Genomic DNA, 19,998 nt, shown 5'->3' with positions numbered 1-19,998 from the left:
TAAATACTTCCTTTCTAGTTCTTGAATCTTCCCTAATTTTCCAGAATTTCCCAAAACCCCCTAAAGCAGTATGTGAAGCCACTCACAAATGAACGTGTAACTGTTTTTTAGCTGGGTTCTTTGGCTTGTTATTATTATTATCATTATTATATGGACGTCTGAACCTTGGTTACATTGCGTGGCTTAACTTCCAATACAAGATAATCATATTAGAAATTCAAGATTTTGTTCAGACAAGTAACATACAACTCAATTAAATTTTATTTCCATTATACTAATACAGCTTTGTACATTAAAACGAAACACAGATGGGCTAAGGTTTTGGTGCAGAATAGGTAGGACATACAATATTGCAATGACTTGTGTTTTACAATATCTGTGGTTAGAAGTATATATGAATTTTTAGTAATTTCAAACTCGCTAAGGTTATTCCAGGGTAAATAGCAAAGCACTTTTCCAAGTTGCCCTTGGATAAGAGCGTCTACTAAATGTGGTAAATGGAAATGCACCGATAGGAAGAGTAAAACAGGTAGTACAGGAGCGTATGCTAACGCAGATCAGTCTGATTTTGTAAACAGCATCTCGTACGTAAACAGCGTGTAAATAGCATGAATAAGCAGCAGCCAGCGATCAGGTAGGGAGAACAGTACGGTACGAAAGATTCGAACAACAACCAGGTGAAAAAAAAAGAAAATTGTAGCTTTAATTTTATAATAAATCGTTTTGCTCACAACATTTAACTGCGCGTCAGTTCGCAGCAATCGCCCAGAGTTCCTAAAAACATTGTTTTTGTAACTTCTGCAGCCGTCACCGATATTTGCTTTTAACCGTCTTCGCAGCACCCTCGGTCGGCCTAGTTTTGTCAGACCTGCCGCTGTAGCGCGATACTGGTTATTATAGCGATGGAGTGTTCTTTCACCTTTTAGTCTTTTTAAAGTGACTTCTCTCAAAGTGTAAGTCCACGCTGACAGTCCTGAATATCCTGCTTTCAAATTTCTCTGTTTTGAAGCATTACTATACTCTTCTGAAGCCCTTTATAATGAAAAATGATGTAGGTAAAGCGGAGCACGCAACATGTGCTGTGTTAGAGCGCCGCTTAGTGGTGACGTATATGAACTTCAGATCAGCCAACAGAAAATACATAATGGAAGATTGCTAGAAAGATTTTTTGATCGTTATTGATGCCAGGAGGAAAAGATTGGACGCTTCACGATTTTGCGTGTCATCCTTGCGCAGGGGCCATGCTAATCTTCTCTGTATCGTTCCAATTTTAGTATATGTGCTGCCGTAGCAAGCACGAACTGGGAGCCCAAACGTCTGGCATATATACCTGGGCCAGTTGCTTATTTTCTAGATCATGGTTAGTGCACACAATCCCACCATTCTTACCTCAAAAGGGCCCAAAACTGCATATAAAACCATTATGCAGTTATTTCCGAAATTCTAAGTAAATGGTATTAGTTTTAATGTTTTTCTTTAATAGTTTTAAGGTCTTTCTTTCATCTCTTGAATACGACCTCTCAAGGTGTATTCTGGGAGATATGCAGTTTGTGGACCCTCGACACCTCAACAAGGGGTGAGTTTCTCAAAAGCTTCATAAGGATAAATACTTCCTTTCTAGTTCTTGAATCTTCCCTAATTATCCAGAATTTCCCAAAACCCCCTAAAGGAGTATGTGAAGCCACTCACAAATGAACGTGTAACTGTTCTTTAGCTGGGTTCTTTGGCTTGTTATTAGTATTATCATTATTATATGGACGTCTGAACCTTGGTTACATTGCGTGGCTTAACTTCCAATACAAGTTAATCATATTAGAAATTCAAGATTTTGTTCAGACAAGTAACATACAACTCAATTACATTTTATTTCCATTATACTAATACAGCTTTGTACATTAAAACGAAACACAGATGGGCTAAGGTTTTGGTGCAGAATAGGTAGGACATACAATATCGCAATGACTTGTGTTTTACAATATCTGTGGTTAGAAGTATATATGAATTTTTAGTCATTTCAAACTCGATAAGGTTATTCCAGAGTAAATAGCAAAGCACTTTTCCAAGTTGCCCTTGGATAAGAGCGTCTACTAAATGTGGTAAATGTAAATGCACCGAAAGGAAGAGTAAAACAGGGAGTACAGGAGCGTATGCTAACGCAGATCAGTCTGGTTTTGTAAACAGCATCTCGTACGTAAACAGAGTGTAAAGAGCATGAATAAGTAGCAGCCAGCGATCAGGTAGGGAGAACAGTACGGTACGAAAGATTCGAACAACAACCAGGTGAAAAAAAAGAAAAATGTAGCTTTAATTTAATAATAAATCGTTTTGCTCACAACATTTAACTGCGCGTCAGTTTGCAGCAATCGCCCAGAGTTCCTAAACACATTGTTTTTGTAACTTCTGCAGCCGTCACCGATATTTGCTTTTAACCGTCTTCGCAGCACCCTCGGTCGGTCTAGTGTTGTCAGACCTGCCGCTGTAGCGCGATTCTAGTTATTATAGCGATGGAGTGTTCTTTTACCTTTTAGTCTTTTTAAAGTGACTTCTCTCAAAGTGTAAGTCCACGCTGATAGTCCTGAATATCCTGCTTTCAAATTTCTCTGTTTTGAAGCATTACTATACTCTTCTGAAGCCCTTTATAATGAAATATGATGTAGGTAAAGCGGAGCACGCAACATGTGCTGTGTTAGAGCGCCGCTTAGTGGTGACATATATGAACTTCAGATCAGCCAACCGAAAATACATAATGGAAGATTGCTAGAAAGATTTTTTGATCGTTATTGATGCCAGGAGGAAAAGATTGGACGCTTCACGATTTTGCGTGTCATCCTTGCGCAGGGGCCATGCTAATCTTCTCTGTATCGTTCCAATTTTAGTATATGTGCTGCCGTAGCAAGCACGAATTGGGAGCCCAAACGTCTGGCATATATACCTGGGCCAGTTGCCTTTTTTCTAGATCATGGTTAGTGCACACAATCCCACCTTCTTACCTCAAAAGGGCCCAAAACGGCATATAAAACCATTATGCAGTTATTTCCGAAATTCTAAGTAAATGGTATTAGTTTTAATGTCTTTCTTTATTAGTTTTGAGGGCTTTCTTTCATTTCTTGAATTCGACCTCTCAAGGTGTATTCTGGGACATATGCAGTTTGTGGACCCTGGACACCTCAACAAGGGGTGAGTTTCTCAAAAGCTTCATAAGGATAAATACTTCCTTTCTAGTTCTTGAATCTTCCCTAATTTTCCAGAATTTCCCAAAAACCCCTAAAGGAGTATGTGAACCCATTTACAAATGAACGTGTAACTGTTCTTTAGCTGGGTTCTTTGGCTTGTTATTATTATTATCATTATTATATGGACGCCTGAACCTTGGTTACATTGCGTGGCTTAACTTCCAATACAAGTTAATCATATTAGAAATTCAAGATTATGTTCAGACAAGTAACATACAACTCAATTACATTTTATTTCCATTATACTAATACAGCTTCGTACATTAAAACGAAACACAGATGGGCTAAGGTTTTGGTGCAGAATAGGTAGGACATACAATATTGCAATGACTTGTGTTTTACAATATCTGTGGTTAGAAGTATATATGAATTTTTAGTCATTTCAAACTCGCTAAGGTTATTCCAGAGTAAATAGCAAAGCACTTTTTCAAGTTGCCCTTGGATAAGAGCGTCTACTAAATGTGGTAAATGTAAATGCACCGAAAGGAAGAGTAAAACAGGGAGTACAGGAGCGTATGCTAACGCAGATCAGTCTGGTTTTGTAAACAGCATCTCTTACGTAAACAGAGTGTAAAGAGCATGAATAAGTAGCAGCCAGCGATCAGGTAGGGAGAACAGTACGGTACGAAAGATTCGAACAACAACCAGGTGAAAAAAAAGAAAAATGTAGCTTTGATTTTATAATAAATCGTTTTGCTCACAACATTTACCTGCGCGTCAGTTCGCAGCAATCGCCCAGAGTTCCTAAAAACATTGTTTTTGTAACTTCTGCAGCCGTCACCGATATATGCTTTTAACCGTCTTCGCAGCACCCTCGGTCGGCCTAGTGTTGTCAGACCTGCCGCTGTAGCGCGATACTGGTTATTATAGCGATGGAGTGTTCTTTCACCTTTTAGTCTTTTTAAAGTGACTTCTCTCAAAGTGTAAGTCCACGCTGACAGTCCTGAATATCCTGCTTTCAAATTTCTCTGTGTTGAAGCATTACTACACTCTTCTGAAGCCCTTTATAATGAAAAATGATGTAGGTAAAGCGGAGCACGCAACATGTACTATGTTAGAGCGCCGCTTAGTGGTGACGTATATGAACTTCAGCTTAGCCAACCGAAAATACATAATGGAAGATTGCTAGAAAGATTTTTTGATCGTTATTGATGCCAGGAGGAAAAGATTGGACGCTTCACGATTTTGCGTGTCATCCTTGCGCAGGGGCCATGCTAATCTTCTCTGTATCGTTCCAATTTTAGTATATGTGCTGCCGTAGCAAGCACGAACTGGGAGCCCAAACGTCTGGCATATATACCTGGGCCAGTTGCTTATTTTCTAGATCATGGTTAGTGCACACAATCCCACCATTCTTACCTCAAAAGGGCCCAAAACTGCATATAAAACCATTATGCAGTTATTTCCGAAATTCTAAGTAAATGGTATTAGTTTTAATGTTTTTCTTTAATAGTTTTAAGGTCTTTCTTTCATCTCTTGAATACGACCTCTCAAGGTGTATTCTGGGAGATATGCAGTTTGTGGACCCTCGACACCTCAACAAGGGGTGAGTTTCTCAAAAGCTTCATAAGGATAAATACTTCCTTTCTAGTTCTTGAATCTTCCCTAATTATCCAGAATTTCCCAAAACCCCCTAAAGGAGTATGTGAAGCCACTCACAAATGAACGTGTAACTGTTCTTTAGCTGGGTTCTTTGGCTTGTTATTAGTATTATCATTATTATATGGACGTCTGAACCTTGGTTACATTGCGTGGCTTAACTTCCAATACAAGTTAATCATATTAGAAATTCAAGATTTTGTTCAGACAAGTAACATACAACTCAATTACATTTTATTTCCATTATACTAATACAGCTTTGTACATTAAAACGAAACACAGATGGGCTAAGGTTTTGGTGCAGAATAGGTAGGACATACAATATCGCAATGACTTGTGTTTTACAATATCTGTGGTTAGAAGTATATATGAATTTTTAGTCATTTCAAACTCGATAAGGTTATTCCAGAGTAAATAGCAAAGCACTTTTCCAAGTTGCCCTTGGATAAGAGCGTCTACTAAATGTGGTAAATGTAAATGCACCGAAAGGAAGAGTAAAACAGGGAGTACAGGAGCGTATGCTAACGCAGATCAGTCTGGTTTTGTAAACAGCATCTCGTACGTAAACAGAGTGTAAAGAGCATGAATAAGTAGCAGCCAGCGATCAGGTAGGGAGAACAGTACGGTACGAAAGATTCGAACAACAACCAGGTGAAAAAAAAGAAAAATGTAGCTTTAATTTAATAATAAATCGTTTTGCTCACAACATTTAACTGCGCGTCAGTTTGCAGCAATCGCCCAGAGTTCCTAAACACATTGTTTTTGTAACTTCTGCAGCCGTCACCGATATTTGCTTTTAACCGTCTTCGCAGCACCCTCGGTCGGTCTAGTGTTGTCAGACCTGCCGCTGTAGCGCGATTCTAGTTATTATAGCGATGGAGTGTTCTTTTACCTTTTAGTCTTTTTAAAGTGACTTCTCTCAAAGTGTAAGTCCACGCTGATAGTCCTGAATATCCTGCTTTCAAATTTCTCTGTTTTGAAGCATTACTATACTCTTCTGAAGCCCTTTATAATGAAATATGATGTAGGTAAAGCGGAGCACGCAACATGTGCTGTGTTAGAGCGCCGCTTAGTGGTGACGTATATGAACTTCAGATCAGCCAACCGAAAATACATAATGGAAGATTGCTAGAAAGATTTTTTGATCGTTATTGATGCCAGGAGGAAAAGATTGGACGCTTCACGATTTTGCGTGTCATCCTTGCGCAGGGGCCATGCTAATCTTCTCTGTATCGTTCCAATTTTAGTATATGTGCTGCCGTAGCAAGCACGAATTGGGAGCCCAAACGTCTGGCATATATACCTGGGCCAGTTGCCTTTTTTCTAGATCATGGTTAGTGCACACAATCCCACCTTCTTACCTCAAAAGGGCCCAAAACGGCATATAAAACCATTATGCAGTTATTTCCGAAATTCTAAGTAAATGGTATTAGTTTTAATGTCTTTCTTTATTAGTTTTGAGGGCTTTCTTTCATTTCTTGAATTCGACCTCTCAAGGTGTATTCTGGGACATATGCAGTTTGTGGACCCTGGACACCTCAACAAGGGGTGAGTTTCTCAAAAGCTTCATAAGGATAAATACTTCCTTTCTAGTTCTTGAATCTTCCCTAATTTTCCAGAATTTCCCAAAAACCCCTAAAGGAGTATGTGAACCCATTTACAAATGAACGTGTAACTGTTCTTTAGCTGGGTTCTTTGGCTTGTTATTATTATTATCATTATTATATGGACGCCTGAACCTTGGTTACATTGCGTGGCTTAACTTCCAATACAAGTTAATCATATTAGAAATTCAAGATTATGTTCAGACAAGTAACATACAACTCAATTACATTTTATTTCCATTATACTAATACAGCTTCGTACATTAAAACGAAACACAGATGGGCTAAGGTTTTGGTGCAGAATAGGTAGGACATACAATATTGCAATGACTTGTGTTTTACAATATCTGTGGTTAGAAGTATATATGAATTTTTAGTCATTTCAAACTCGCTAAGGTTATTCCAGAGTAAATAGCAAAGCACTTTTTCAAGTTGCCCTTGGATAAGAGCGTCTACTAAATGTGGTAAATGTAAATGCACCGAAAGGAAGAGTAAAACAGGGAGTACAGGAGCGTATGCTAACGCAGATCAGTCTGGTTTTGTAAACAGCATCTCTTACGTAAACAGAGTGTAAAGAGCATGAATAAGTAGCAGCCAGCGATCAGGTAGGGAGAACAGTACGGTACGAAAGATTCGAACAACAACCAGGTGAAAAAAAAGAAAAATGTAGCTTTAATTTAATAATAAATCGTTTTGCTCACAACATTTAACTGCGCGTCAGTTTGCAGCAATCGCCCAGAGTTCCTAAACACATTGTTTTTGTAACTTCTGCAGCCGTCACCGATATTTGCTTTTAACCGTCTTCGCAGCACCCTCGGTCGGTCTAGTGTTGTCAGACCTGCCGCTGTAGCGCGATTCTAGTTATTATAGCGATGGAGTGTTCTTTTACCTTTTAGTCTTTTTAAAGTGACTTCTCTCAAAGTGTAAGTCCACGCTGATAGTCCTGAATATCCTGCTTTCAAATTTCTCTGTTTTGAAGCATTACTATACTCTTCTGAAGCCCTTTATAATGAAATATGATGTAGGTAAAGCGGAGCACGCAACATGTGCTGTGTTAGAGCGCCGCTTAGTGGTGACGTATATGAACTTCAGATCAGCCAACCGAAAATACATAATGGAAGATTGCTAGAAAGATTTTTTGATCGTTATTGATGCCAGGAGGAAAAGATTGGACGCTTCACGATTTTGCGTGTCATCCTTGCGCAGGGGCCATGCTAATCTTCTCTGTATCGTTCCAATTTTAGTATATGTGCTGCCGTAGCAAGCACGAATTGGGAGCCCAAACGTCTGGCATATATACCTGGGCCAGTTGCCTTTTTTCTAGATCATGGTTAGTGCACACAATCCCACCTTCTTACCTCAAAAGGGCCCAAAACGGCATATAAAACCATTATGCAGTTATTTCCGAAATTCTAAGTAAATGGTATTAGTTTTAATGTCTTTCTTTATTAGTTTTGAGGGCTTTCTTTCATTTCTTGAATTCGACCTCTCAAGGTGTATTCTGGGACATATGCAGTTTGTGGACCCTGGACACCTCAACAAGGGGTGAGTTTCTCAAAAGCTTCATAAGGATAAATACTTCCTTTCTAGTTCTTGAATCTTCCCTAATTTTCCAGAATTTCCCAAAAACCCCTAAAGGAGTATGTGAACCCATTTACAAATGAACGTGTAACTGTTCTTTAGCTGGGTTCTTTGGCTTGTTATTATTATTATCATTATTATATGGACGCCTGAACCTTGGTTACATTGCGTGGCTTAACTTCCAATACAAGTTAATCATATTAGAAATTCAAGATTATGTTCAGACAAGTAACATACAACTCAATTACATTTTATTTCCATTATACTAATACAGCTTCGTACATTAAAACGAAACACAGATGGGCTAAGGTTTTGGTGCAGAATAGGTAGGACATACAATATTGCAATGACTTGTGTTTTACAATATCTGTGGTTAGAAGTATATATGAATTTTTAGTCATTTCAAACTCGCTAAGGTTATTCCAGAGTAAATAGCAAAGCACTTTTTCAAGTTGCCCTTGGATAAGAGCGTCTACTAAATGTGGTAAATGTAAATGCACCGAAAGGAAGAGTAAAACAGGGAGTACAGGAGCGTATGCTAACGCAGATCAGTCTGGTTTTGTAAACAGCATCTCTTACGTAAACAGAGTGTAAAGAGCATGAATAAGTAGCAGCCAGCGATCAGGTAGGGAGAACAGTACGGTACGAAAGATTCGAACAACAACCAGGTGAAAAAAAAGAAAAATGTAGCTTTAATTTAATAATAAATCGTTTTGCTCACAACATTTAACTGCGCGTCAGTTTGCAGCAATCGCCCAGAGTTCCTAAACACATTGTTTTTGTAACTTCTGCAGCCGTCACCGATATTTGCTTTTAACCGTCTTCGCAGCACCCTCGGTCGGTCTAGTGTTGTCAGACCTGCCGCTGTAGCGCGATTCTAGTTATTATAGCGATGGAGTGTTCTTTTACCTTTTAGTCTTTTTAAAGTGACTTCTCTCAAAGTGTAAGTCCACGCTGATAGTCCTGAATATCCTGCTTTCAAATTTCTCTGTTTTGAAGCATTACTATACTCTTCTGAAGCCCTTTATAATGAAATATGATGTAGGTAAAGCGGAGCACGCAACATGTGCTGTGTTAGAGCGCCGCTTAGTGGTGACGTATATGAACTTCAGCTCAGCCAACCGAAAATACATAATGGAAGATTGCTAGAAAGATTTTTTGATCGTTATTGATGCCAGGAGGAAAAGATTGGACGCTTCACGATTTTGCGTGTCATCCTTGCGCAGGGGCCATGCTAATCTTCTCTGTATCGTTCCAATTTTAGTATATGTGCTGCCGTAGCAAGCACGAATTGGGAGCCCAAACGTCTGGCATATATACCTGGGCCAGTTGCCTTTTTTCTAGATCATGGTTAGTGCACACAATCCCACCTTCTTACCTCAAAAGGGCCCAAAACGGCATATAAAACCATTATGCAGTTATTTCCGAAATTCTAAGTAAATGGTATTAGTTTTAATGTCTTTCTTTATTAGTTTTGAGGGCTTTCTTTCATTTCTTGAATTCGACCTCTCAAGGTGTATTCTGGGACATATGCAGTTTGTGGACCCTGGACACCTCAACAAGGGGTGAGTTTCTCAAAAGCTTCATAAGGATAAATACTTCCTTTCTAGTTCTTGAATCTTCCCTAATTTTCCAGAATTTCCCAAAAACCCCTAAAGGAGTATGTGAACCCATTTACAAATGAACGTGTAACTGTTCTTTAGCTGGGTTCTTTGGCTTGTTATTATTATTATCATTATTATATGGACGCCTGAACCTTGGTTACATTGCGTGGCTTAACTTCCAATACAAGTTAATCATATTAGAAATTCAAGATTATGTTCAGACAAGTAACATACAACTCAATTACATTTTATTTCCATTATACTAATACAGCTTCGTACATTAAAACGAAACACAGATGGGCTAAGGTTTTGGTGCAGAATAGGTAGGACATACAATATTGCAATGACTTGTGTTTTACAATATCTGTGGTTAGAAGTATATATGAATTTTTAGTCATTTCAAACTCGCTAAGGTTATTCCAGAGTAAATAGCAAAGCACTTTTTCAAGTTGCCCTTGGATAAGAGCGTCTACTAAATGTGGTAAATGTAAATGCACCGAAAGGAAGAGTAAAACAGGGAGTACAGGAGCGTATGCTAACGCAGATCAGTCTGGTTTTGTAAACAGCATCTCTTACGTAAACAGAGTGTAAAGAGCATGAATAAGTAGCAGCCAGCGATCAGGTAGGGAGAACAGTACGGTACGAAAGATTCGAACAACAACCAGGTGAAAAAAAAGAAAAATGTAGCTTTGATTTTATAATAAATCGTTTTGCTCACAACATTTACCTGCGCGTCAGTTCGCAGCAATCGCCCAGAGTTCCTAAAAACATTGTTTTTGTAACTTCTGCAGCCGTCACCGATATATGCTTTTAACCGTCTTCGCAGCACCCTCGGTCGGCCTAGTGTTGTCAGACCTGCCGCTGTAGCGCGATACTGGTTATTATAGCGATGGAGTGTTCTTTCACCTTTTAGTCTTTTTAAAGTGACTTCTCTCAAAGTGTAAGTCCACGCTGACAGTCCTGAATATCCTGCTTTCAAATTTCTCTGTGTTGAAGCATTACTACACTCTTCTGAAGCCCTTTATAATGAAAAATGATGTAGGTAAAGCGGAGCACGCAACATGTACTATGTTAGAGCGCCGCTTAGTGGTGACGTATATGAACTTCAGCTTAGCCAACCGAAAATACATAATGGAAGATTGCTAGAAAGATTTTTTGATCGTTATTGATGCCAGGAGGAAAAGATTGGACGCTTCACGATTTTGCGTGTCATCCTTGCGCAGGGGCCATGCTAATCTTCTCTGTATCGTTCCAATTTTAGTATATGTGCTGCCGTAGCAAGCACGAACTGGGAGCCCAAACGTCTGGCATATATACCTGGGTCAGTTGCTTTTTTTCTACATCATGGTTAGTGCACACAATCCCACCTTCTCACCTCAAAAGGGCCCAAAACTGCATATAAAACCAATATGCAGTTATTTCCGAAATTCTAAGTAAATGGTATTAGTTTTAATGTCTTTCTTTAATAGTTTTAAGGTCTTTCTTTCATTTCTTGAATTCGACCTCTCAAGGTGTATTTTGGAAATATGCAGTTTTTGGACCCTCGACACCTCAGCAAGGGGTGAGTTTTTCAAAAGCTTCATAAGGATAAATACTTCCTTTCTAGTTCTTGAATCTTCCCTAATTTTCCAGAATTTCCCAAAACCCCCTAAAGGAGTATGTGAAGCCACTCACAAATGAACGTGTAACTGTTCTTTAGCTGGGTTCTTTGGCTTGTTATTATTATTATCATTATTATATGGACGTCTGAACCTTGGTTACATTGTGTGGCTTAACTTCCAACACAAGATAATCATATTAGAAATTCAAGATTTTGTTCAGAGAAGTAACATACAACTCAATTAAATTTTATTTCCATTATACTAATACAGCTTTGTACATTAAAACGAAAAACAGATGGGCTAAGGTTTTGGTGCAGAATAGGTAGGACATACAATATTGCAATGACTTGTGTTTTACAATATCTGTGGTTAGAAGTATATAAGAATTTTTAGTCATTTCAAACTCGCTACGGTTATTCCAGGGTAAATAGCAAAGCACGTTTCCAAGTTGCCCTTGGATAAGAGCGTCTACTAAATGTGGTAAATGTAAATGCACCGATAGGAAGAGTAAAACAGGGAGTACAGGAGCGTATGCTAACGCAGATCAGTCTGATTTTGTAAACAGCATCTCGTACGTAAACAGCGTGTAAATAGCATGAATAAGTAGCAGCCAGCGATCAGGAAGGGAGAACAGTACGGTACGAAAGATTCGAACAACAACCAGGTGAAAAAAAAAGAAAATTGTAGCTTTAATTTTATAATAAATCGTTTTGCTCACAACATTTAACTGCGCGTCAGTTCGCAGCAATCGCCCAGAGTTCCTAAAAACATTGTTTTTGTAACTACTGCAGCCGTCACCGATATTTGCTTTTAACCGTCTTCGCAGCACCCTCGGTCGGCCTAGTTTTGTCAGACCTGCCGCTGTAGCGCGATACTGGTTATTATAGCGATGGAGTGTTCTTTCACCTTTTAGTCTTTTTAAAGTGACTTCTCTCAAAGTGTAAGTCCACGCTGACAGTCCTGAATATCCTGCTTTCAAATTTCTCTGTGTTGAAGCATTACTACACTCTTCTGAAGCCCTTTATAATGAAAATGATGTAGGTAAAGCGGAGCACGCAACATGTGCTGTGTTAGAGCGCCGCTTAGTGGTGACATATATGAACTTCAGATCAGCCAACCGAAAATACATAATGGAAGATTGCTAGAAAGATTTTTTGATCGTTATTGATGCCAGGAGGAAAAGATTGGACGCTTCACGATTTTGCGTGTCATCCTTGCGCAGGGGCCATGCTAATCTTCTCTGTATCGTTCCAATTTTAGTATATGTGCTGCCGTAGCAAGCACCAACTGGGAGCCCAAACGTCTGGCATATATACCTGGGCCAGTTGCTTATTTTCTAGATCATGGTTAGTGCACACAATCCCACCATTCTTACCTCAAAAGGGCCCAAAACTGCATATAAAACCATTATGCAGTTATTTCCGAAATTCTAAGTAAATGGTATTAGTTTTAATGTTTTTCTTTAATAGTTTTAAGGTCTTTCTTTCATCTCTTGAATACGACCTCTCAAGGTGTATTCTGGGAGATATGCAGTTTGTGGACCCTCGACACCTCAACAAGGGGTGAGTTTCTCAAAAGCTTCATAAGGATAAATACTTCCTTTCTAGTTCTTGAATCTTCCCTAATTTTCAAGAATTTCCCAAAACCCCCTAAAGGAGTATGTGAAGCCACTCACAAATGAACGTGTAACTGTGCTTTAGCTGGGTTCTTTGGCTTGTTATTATTATTATCATTATTATATGGACGTCTGAACCTTGGTTATATTGCGTGGCTTAACTTCCAATATAAGGTAATCATATTAGAAATTCAAGATTTTGTTCAGACAAGTAACATACAACTCAATTAAATTTTATTTCCATTATACTAATACAGCTTTGTACATTAAAACGAAAAACAGATGGGCTAAGGTTTTGGTGCAGAATAGGTAGGACATACAATATTGCAATGACTTGTGTTTTACAATATCTGTGGTTAGAAGTATATAAGAATTTTTAGTCATTTCAAACTCGCTACGGTTATTCCAGGGTAAATAGCAAAGCACGTTTCCAAGTTGCCCTTGGATAAGAGCGTCTACTAAATGTGGTAAATGTAAATGCACCGATAGGAAGAGTAAAACAGGGAGTACAGGAGCGTATGCTAACGCAGATCAGTCTGATTTTGTAAACAGCATCTCGTACGTAAACAGCGTGTAAATAGCATGAATAAGTAGCAGCCAGCGATCAGGAAGGGAGAACAGTACGGTACGAAAGATTCGAACAACAACCAGGTGAAAAAAAAAAAAAATTGTAGCTTTAATTTTATAATAAATCGTTTTGCTCACAACATTTAACTGCGCGTCAGTTCGCAGCAATCGCCCAGAGTTCCTAAAAACATTGTTTTTGTAACTTCTGCAGCCGTCACCGATATTTGCTTTTAACCGTCTTCGCAGCACCCTCGGTCGGCCTAGTTTTGTCAGACCTGCCGCTGTAGCGCGATACTGGTTATTATAGCGATGGAGTGTTCTTTCACCTTTTAGTCTTTTTAAAGTGACTTCTCTCAAAGTGTAAGTCCACGCTGACAGTCCTGAATATCCTGCTTTCAAATTTCTCTGTGTTGAAGCATTACTACACTCTTCTGAAGCCCTTTATAATGAAAATGATGTAGGTAAAGCGGAGCACGCAACATGTGCTGTGTTAGAGCGCCGCTTAGTGGTGACATATATGAACTTCAGATCAGCCAACCGAAAATACATAATGGAAGATTGCTAGAAAGATTTTTTGATCGTTATTGATGCCAGGAGGAAAAGATTGGACGCTTCACGATTTTGCGTGTCATCCTTGCGCAGGGGCCATGCTAATCTTCTCTGTATCGTTCCAATTTTAGTATATGTGCTGCCGTAGCAAGCACCAACTGGGAGCCCAAACGTCTGGCATATATACCTGGGCCAGTTGCTTATTTTCTAGATCATGGTTAGTGCACACAATCCCACCATTCTTACCTCAAAAGGGCCCAAAACTGCATATAAAACCATTATGCAGTTATTTCCGAAATTCTAAGTAAATGGTATTAGTTTTAATGTTTTTCTTTAATAGTTTTAAGGTCTTTCTTTCATCTCTTGAATACGACCTCTCAAGGTGTATTCTGGGAGATATGCAGTTTGTGGACCCTCGACACCTCAACAAGGGGTGAGTTTCTCAAAAGCTTCATAAGGATAAATACTTCCTTTCTAGTTCTTGAATCTTCCCTAATTTTCAAGAATTTCCCAAAACCCCCTAAAGGAGTATGTGAAGCCACTCACAAATGAACGTGTAACTGTGCTTTAGCTGGGTTCTTTGGCTTGTTATTATTATTATCATTATTATATGGACGTCTGAACCTTGGTTATATTGCGTGGCTTAACTTCCAATATAAGGTAATCATATTAGAAATTCAAGATTTTGTTCAGACAAGTAACATACAACTCAATTAAATTTTATTTCCATTATACTAATACAGCTTTGTACATTAAAACGAAAAACAGATGGGCTAAGGTTTTGGTGCAGAATAGGTAGGACATACAATATTGCAATGACTTGTGTTTTACAATATCTGTGGTTAGAAGTATATAAGAATTTTTAGTCATTTCAAACTCGCTACGGTTATTCCAGGGTAAATAGCAAAGCACGTTTCCAAGTTGCCCTTGGATAAGAGCGTCTACTAAATGTGGTAAATGTAAATGCACCGATAGGAAGAGTAAAACAGGGAGTACAGGAGCGTATGCTAACGCAGATCAGTCTGATTTTGTAAACAGCATCTCGTACGTAAACAGCGTGTAAATAGCATGAATAAGTAGCAGCCAGCGATCAGGAAGGGAGAACAGTACGGTACGAAAGATTCGAACAACAACCAGGTGAAAAAAAAAAAAAATTGTAGCTTTAATTTTATAATAAATCGTTTTGCTCACAACATTTAACTGCGCGTCAGTTCGCAGCAATCGCCCAGAGTTCCTAAAAACATTGTTTTTGTAACTTCTGCAGCCGTCACCGATATTTGCTTTTAACCGTCTTCGCAGCACCCTCGGTCGGCCTAGTTTTGTCAGACCTGCCGCTGTAGCGCGATACTGGTTATTATAGCGATGGAGTGTTCTTTCACCTTTTAGTCTTTTTAAAGTGACTTCTCTCAAAGTGTAAGTCCACGCTGACAGTCCTGAATATCCTGCTTTCAAATTTCTCTGTGTTGAAGCATTACTACACTCTTCTGAAGCCCTTTATAATGAAAATGATGTAGGTAAAGCGGAGCACGCAACATGTGCTGTGTTAGAGCGCCGCTTAGTGGTGACATATATGAACTTCAGATCAGCCAACCGAAAATACATAATGGAAGATTGCTAGAAAGATTTTTTGATCGTTATTGATGCCAGGAGGAAAAGATTGGACGCTTCACGATTTTGCGTGTCATCCTTGCGCAGGGGCCATGCTAATCTTCTCTGTATCGTTCCAATTTTAGTATATGTGCTGCCGTAGCAAGCACCAACTGGGAGCCCAAACGTCTGGCATATATACCTGGGCAAGTTGCTTATTTTCTAGATCATGGTTAGTGCACACAATCCCACCATTCTTACCTCAAAAGGGCCCAAAACTGCATATAAAACCATTATGCAGTTATTTCCGAAATTCTAAGTAAATGGTATTAGTTTTAATGTTTTTCTTTAATAGTTTTAAGGTCTTTCTTTCATCTCTTGAATACGACCTCTCAAGGTGTATTCTGGGAGATATGCAGTTTGTGGACCCTCGACACCTCAACAAGGGGTGAGTTTCTCAAAAGCTTCATAAGGATAAATACTTCCTTTCTAGTTCTTGAATCTTCCCTAATTTTCAAGAATTTCCCAAAACCCTCTAAAGGAGTATGTGAAGCCACTCACAAATGAACGTGTAACTGTGCTTTAGCTGGGTTCTTTGGCTTGTTATTATTATTATCATTATTATATGGACGTCTGAACCTTGGTTATATTGCGTGGCTTAACTTCCAATATAAGGTAATCATATTAGAAATTCAAGATTTTGTTTTACAATATCTGTGGTTAGAAGTATATAAGAATTTTTAGTCATTTCAAACTCGCTACGGTTATTCCAGGGTAAATAGCAAAGCACGTTTCCAAGTAGCCCTTGGATAAGAGCGTCTACTAAATGTGGTAAATGTAAATGCACCGATAGGAAGAGTAAAACAGGGAGTACAGGAGCGTATGCTAACGCAGATCAGTCTGATTTTGTAAACAGCATCTCGTACGTAAACAGCGTGTAAATAGCATGAATAAGTAGCAGCCAGCGATCAGGTAGGGAGAACAGTACGGTACGAAAGATTCGAACAACAACCAGGTGAAAAAAAAAGAAAATTGTAGCTTTAATTTTATAATAAATCGTTTTGCTCACAACATTTAACTGCGCGTCAGTTCGCAGCAATCGCCCAGAGTTCCTAAAAACATTGTTTTTGTAACTTCTGCAGCCGTCACCGATATATGCTTTTAACCGTCTTCGCAGCACCCTCGGTCGGCCTAGTGTTGTCAGACCTGCCGCTGTAGCGCGATACTGGTTATTATAGCGATGGAGTGTTCTTTCACCTTTTAGTCTTTTTAAAGTGACTTCTCTCAAAGTGTAAGTCCACGCTGACAGTCCTGAATATCCTGCTTTCAAATTTCTCTATGTTGAAGCATTACTACACTCTTCTGAAGCCCTTTATAATGAAAAATGATGTAGGTAAAGCGGAGCACGCAACATGTACTATGTTAGAGCGCCGCTTAGTGGTGACGTATATGAACTTCAGCTTAGCCAATCGTAAATACATAATGGAAGATTGCTAGAAAGATTTTTTGATCGTTATTGATGCCAGGAGGAAAAGATTGGACGCTTCACGATTTTGCGTGTCATCCTTGCGCAGGGGCCATGCTAATCTTCTCTGTATCGTTCCAATTTTAGTATATGTGCTGCCGTAGCAAGCACGAACTGGGAGCCCAAACGTCTGGCATATATACCTGGGCCAGTTGCTTTTTTTCTAGATCATGGTTAGTGCACACAATCCCACCTTCTTACCTCAAAAGGGCCCAAAACTGCATATAAAACCATTATGCGGTTATTTCCGAAATTCTAAGTAAATGGTATTAGTTTTAATGTATTTCTTTAATAGTTTTAAGGTCTTTCTTTCATCTCTTGAATACGACCTCTCAAGGTGTATTCTGGGAGATATGCAGTTTGTGGACCCTCGACACCTCAACAAGGGGTGAGTTTCTCAAAAGCTTCATAAGGATAAATACTTCCTTGCTAGTTCTTGAATCTCCCCTAATTTTCCAAAATTTCCCAAAACCCCCTAAAGGAGTATGTGAAGCCACTTACAAATCAACGTGTAACTGTTCTTTAGCTGGGTTCTTTGGCTTGTTATTATTATTATCATTATTATATGGACGTCTGAACCTTGGTTACATTGCGTGGCTTAACTTCCAATACAAGTTAATCATATTAGAAATTCAAGATTTTGTTCAGACAAGTAACATACAACTCAATTAAATTGTATTTCCATTATACTAATACAGCTTTATACATTAAAACGAAACACAGATGGGCTAAGATTTTGGTGCAGAATAGGTAGGACATACAATATTGCAATGACTTGTGTTTTACAATATCTGTGGTTAGAAGTATATATGAATTTTTAGTCATTTCAAACTCGCTAAGGTTATTCCAGAGTAAATAGCAAAGCACTTTTTCAAGTTGCCCTTGGATAAGAGCGTCTACTAAATGTGGTAAATGTAAATGCACCGAAAGGAAGAGTAAAACAGGGAGTACAGGAGCGTATGCTAACGCAGATCAGTCTGGTTTTGTAAACAGCATCTCGTACGTAAACAGAGTGTAAAGAGCATGAATAAGTAGCAGCCAACGATCAGGTAGGGAGAACAGTACGGTACGAAAGATTCGAACAACAACCAGGTGAAAAAAAAGAAAAATGTAGCTTTAATTTTATAATAAATCGTTTTGCTCACAACATTTAACTGCGCGTCAGTTCGCAGCAATCGCCCAGAGTTCCTAAAAACATTGTTTTTGTAACTTCTGCAGCCGTCACCGATATTTGCGTTTAAACGTCTTCGCAGCACCCTCGGTCGGCCTAGTTTTGTCAGACCTGCCGCTGTAGCGCGATACTGGTTATTATAGCGATGGAGTGTTCTTTCACCTTTTAGTCTTTTTAAAGTGACTTCTCTCAAAGTGTAAGTCCACGCTGACAGTCCTGAATATCCTGCTTTCAAATTTCTCTGTGTTGAAGCATTACTACACTCTTCTGAAGCCCTTTATAATGAAAAATGATGTAGGTAAAGCCGAGCACGCAACATGTGCTGTGTTAGAGCGCCGCTTAGTGGTGACATATATGAACTTCAGCTCAGCCAACCTAAAATACATAATGGAAGATTTCTAGAAAGATTTTTTGATCGTTATTGATGCCAGGAGGAAAAGATTGGACGCTTCACGATTTTGCGTGTCATCCTTGCGCAGGGGCCATGCTAATCTTCTCTGTATCGTTCCAATTTTAGTATATGTGCTGCCGTAGCAAGCACGAACTGGGAGCCCAAACGTCTGGCATATATACCTGGGCCAGTTGCTTTTTTTCTAGATCATGGTTAGTGCACACAATCCCACCTTCTTACCTCAAAAGGGCCCAAAACTGCATATAAAACCATTATGCGGTTATTTCCGAAATTCTAAGTAAATGGTATTAGTTTTAATGTCTTTCTTTAATAGTTTTAAGGTCTTTCTTTCATCTCTTGAATACGACCTCTCAAGGTGTATTCTGGGAGATATGCAGTTTGTGGACCCTCGACACCTCAACAAGGGGTGAGTTTCTCAAAAGCTTCATAAGGATAAATACTTCCTTGCTAGTTCTTGAATCTCCCCTAATTTTCCAAAATTTCCCAAAACCCCCTAAAGGAGTATGTGAAGCCACTCACAAATCAACGTGTAACTGTTCTTTAGCTGGGTTCTTTGGCTTGTTATTATTATTATCATTATTATATGGACGTCTGAACCTTGGTTACATTGCGTGGCTTAACTTCCAATACAAGTTAATCATATTAGAAATTCAAGATTTTGTTCAGACAAGTAACATACAACTCAATTAAATTGTATTTCCATTATACTAATACAGCTTTATACATTAAAACGAAACACAGATGGGCTAAGATTTTGGTGCAGAATAGGTAGGACATACAATATTGCAATGACTTGTGTTTTACAATATCTGTGGTTAGAAGTATATATGAATTTTTAGTCATTTCAAACTCGCTAAGGTTATTCCAGAGTAAATAGCAAAGCACTTTTTCAAGTTGCTTTGGATAAGAGCGTCTACTAAATGTGGTAAATGTAAATGCACCGAAAGGAAGAGTAAAAGCGGGAGTACAGGAGCGTATGCTAACGCAGATCAGTCTGGTTTTGTAAACAGCATCTCGTACGTAAACAGAGTGTAAAGAGCATGAATAAGTAGCAGCCAGCGATCAGGTAGGGAGAACAGTATGGTACGAAAGATTCGAACAACAACCAGGTGAAAAAAAAGAAAAATGTAGCTTTAATTTGATAATAAATCGTTTTGCTCGCAACATTTAACTGCGCGTCAGTTCGCAGCAATCGCCCAGAGTTCCTAAACACATTGTTTTTGTAACTTCTGCAGCCGCCACCGATATTTGCTTTTAACCGTCTTCGCAGCACCCTCGGTCGGTCTAGTGTTGTCAGACCTGCCGCTGTAGCGCGATACAAGTTATTATACCGATGGAGTGTTCTTTTAC

General features: G+C 38.9%; 12 non-coding genes across 12 annotated transcripts; all 12 read right to left on the bottom strand.

Moving 5' to 3' along the window:
• Positions 1–1,191: 1,191 nt before the first annotated feature.
• Positions 1,192–1,298, bottom strand: LOC140547315 (U6 spliceosomal RNA). The gene has a single exon (XR_011978491.1). It is a non-coding gene; the product is annotated as a U6 spliceosomal RNA (small nuclear RNA).
• Positions 1,299–2,793: 1,495 nt separating this feature from the next.
• Positions 2,794–2,900, bottom strand: LOC140547314 (U6 spliceosomal RNA). Its single transcript, XR_011978490.1, has one exon. It is a non-coding gene; the product is annotated as a U6 spliceosomal RNA (small nuclear RNA).
• Positions 2,901–4,394: 1,494 nt separating this feature from the next.
• On the bottom strand, positions 4,395–4,501 carry LOC140547313 (U6 spliceosomal RNA). The gene has a single exon (XR_011978489.1). It is a non-coding gene; the product is annotated as a U6 spliceosomal RNA (small nuclear RNA).
• Positions 4,502–5,996: 1,495 nt separating this feature from the next.
• On the bottom strand, positions 5,997–6,103 carry LOC140547312 (U6 spliceosomal RNA). The gene has a single exon (XR_011978488.1). It is a non-coding gene; the product is annotated as a U6 spliceosomal RNA (small nuclear RNA).
• A 1,494-nt stretch (positions 6,104–7,597) lies between these two features.
• LOC140547311 (U6 spliceosomal RNA) lies at positions 7,598–7,704 on the bottom strand. Its single transcript, XR_011978487.1, has one exon. It is a non-coding gene; the product is annotated as a U6 spliceosomal RNA (small nuclear RNA).
• A 1,494-nt stretch (positions 7,705–9,198) lies between these two features.
• On the bottom strand, positions 9,199–9,305 carry LOC140547310 (U6 spliceosomal RNA). The gene has a single exon (XR_011978486.1). It is a non-coding gene; the product is annotated as a U6 spliceosomal RNA (small nuclear RNA).
• A 1,494-nt stretch (positions 9,306–10,799) lies between these two features.
• LOC140547309 (U6 spliceosomal RNA) lies at positions 10,800–10,906 on the bottom strand. Its single transcript, XR_011978485.1, has one exon. It is a non-coding gene; the product is annotated as a U6 spliceosomal RNA (small nuclear RNA).
• A 1,493-nt stretch (positions 10,907–12,399) lies between these two features.
• On the bottom strand, positions 12,400–12,506 carry LOC140547308 (U6 spliceosomal RNA). The gene has a single exon (XR_011978484.1). It is a non-coding gene; the product is annotated as a U6 spliceosomal RNA (small nuclear RNA).
• A 1,495-nt stretch (positions 12,507–14,001) lies between these two features.
• Positions 14,002–14,108, bottom strand: LOC140547307 (U6 spliceosomal RNA). Its single transcript, XR_011978483.1, has one exon. It is a non-coding gene; the product is annotated as a U6 spliceosomal RNA (small nuclear RNA).
• A 1,495-nt stretch (positions 14,109–15,603) lies between these two features.
• LOC140547306 (U6 spliceosomal RNA) lies at positions 15,604–15,710 on the bottom strand. The gene has a single exon (XR_011978482.1). It is a non-coding gene; the product is annotated as a U6 spliceosomal RNA (small nuclear RNA).
• Positions 15,711–17,069: 1,359 nt separating this feature from the next.
• Positions 17,070–17,176, bottom strand: LOC140547305 (U6 spliceosomal RNA). The gene has a single exon (XR_011978481.1). It is a non-coding gene; the product is annotated as a U6 spliceosomal RNA (small nuclear RNA).
• Positions 17,177–18,670: 1,494 nt separating this feature from the next.
• Positions 18,671–18,777, bottom strand: LOC140547304 (U6 spliceosomal RNA). The gene has a single exon (XR_011978480.1). It is a non-coding gene; the product is annotated as a U6 spliceosomal RNA (small nuclear RNA).
• Positions 18,778–19,998: the final 1,221 nt, after the last annotated feature.

Source organism: Salminus brasiliensis, chromosome 24 (genome assembly GCF_030463535.1).
Source record: "Salminus brasiliensis chromosome 24, fSalBra1.hap2, whole genome shotgun sequence".
Lineage (NCBI taxonomy): Eukaryota > Metazoa > Chordata > Actinopteri > Characiformes > Bryconidae > Salminus > Salminus brasiliensis.
The sequence above is the reverse complement of the archived record's forward strand: the minus strand, read 5'-3'. Positions and strand labels throughout refer to the sequence as shown.